Below are 1,220 nucleotides of genomic sequence, written 5' to 3' on the forward strand. Positions count from 1 at the left end.
ACTCCCGGGTTCACGCCATTCTCCTGCCTCAGCCTCCTGAGTAGCTGGGACTACAGGCGCCCGCCACGTCGCCCGGCTGGTTTTTTGTATTTTTAGTAGAGACGGGGTTTCGCCATGTTAGCCAGGATGGTCTTGATCTCCTGACCTCGTGATCCGCCCGTCTCGGCCTCCCAAAGTGCTGGGATTATAGGCTTGAGCCACTGCGCCCGGCCAAAAAATTTTAAATTCTAATGTTCAATATATCAATTGTTCCACTTATAGATCATGCTATTTATTGGTGCCAAGTCTAAGAATTCTGTCTGGCCCTAGATCCTGCAAATCTTCTCCTCTTTCATTCTAAGTTTTTTTGTTCTATTATTTTTTTTTTTTTGGCTTTTTTTTTGTTATTGTTTTTGAGACAGAGTCTCACTCTGTCACCCAGGCTATAGTACAGTGGCACTATCTCGGCTCGCTGCAACCTCTGCCTCCCAGGTTCAAGTGATTCTCATGCCTCTCAGACTCCCCAGGAGCTGGGATTACAGGCGCCCACCATCATGCCTGGCTAATTTTTGTATTTTTAATAGAGATCACGTTTCTCCACGTTGGCCAGGCTGGTCTCGAACTCCTGGCCTCAAGTGATCCGCCCATCTCGACCTGCCAAATTGCTGGGATTACAGGCATGAGCCACCGCACCTGGCCGTCATTCTAAAAGTCTGATAGTTTTAGGTTTAAGTTCTTGATACAGGTTGAGTTAATTTTTGAATAACATGTGAGACATAGGTCAAGGGTTTTTTGTTTTGGTTTGTTTTTTGTTTGCCTATAGATGTTCAATTGCTCCAGCACCATTTGTTAAAAATGATGTTTTTTTCCTCTACGGAACTACTTTTGTACCTCTGTCAAAATTCAGTTGGGCATATTTGAGTGAGTCTTTTTCTGGGTTCCTCTATTCTGTTCCTTTGACCTACGTGTCTATCCTCCACCAACACCAGTCTTGATTACTGCAGCTGTAAAAAATAAATCTTGAAAGCAGGTGAAGAGATTCCTCCCACTTTATTCTTCCTTTTCAAAATTGTTTTAGCTATTCTAGTTCCTTTGCCTTTTAATATAAATTTTAGAATAGGCCAGGCTCGGTGACTCATGCCTATAATCCCAGCACTTTGGGAGGCATAGGCGGGCAGATCACCTAAGGTCAGGAGTTTGAGACCAGCCCGGCCAACATGGTGAAACCCCATCTCTACTAA

Source organism: Piliocolobus tephrosceles, chromosome 19 (assembly GCF_002776525.5).
Source record: "Piliocolobus tephrosceles isolate RC106 chromosome 19, ASM277652v3, whole genome shotgun sequence".
NCBI classification, from domain to species: domain Eukaryota; kingdom Metazoa; phylum Chordata; class Mammalia; order Primates; family Cercopithecidae; genus Piliocolobus; species Piliocolobus tephrosceles.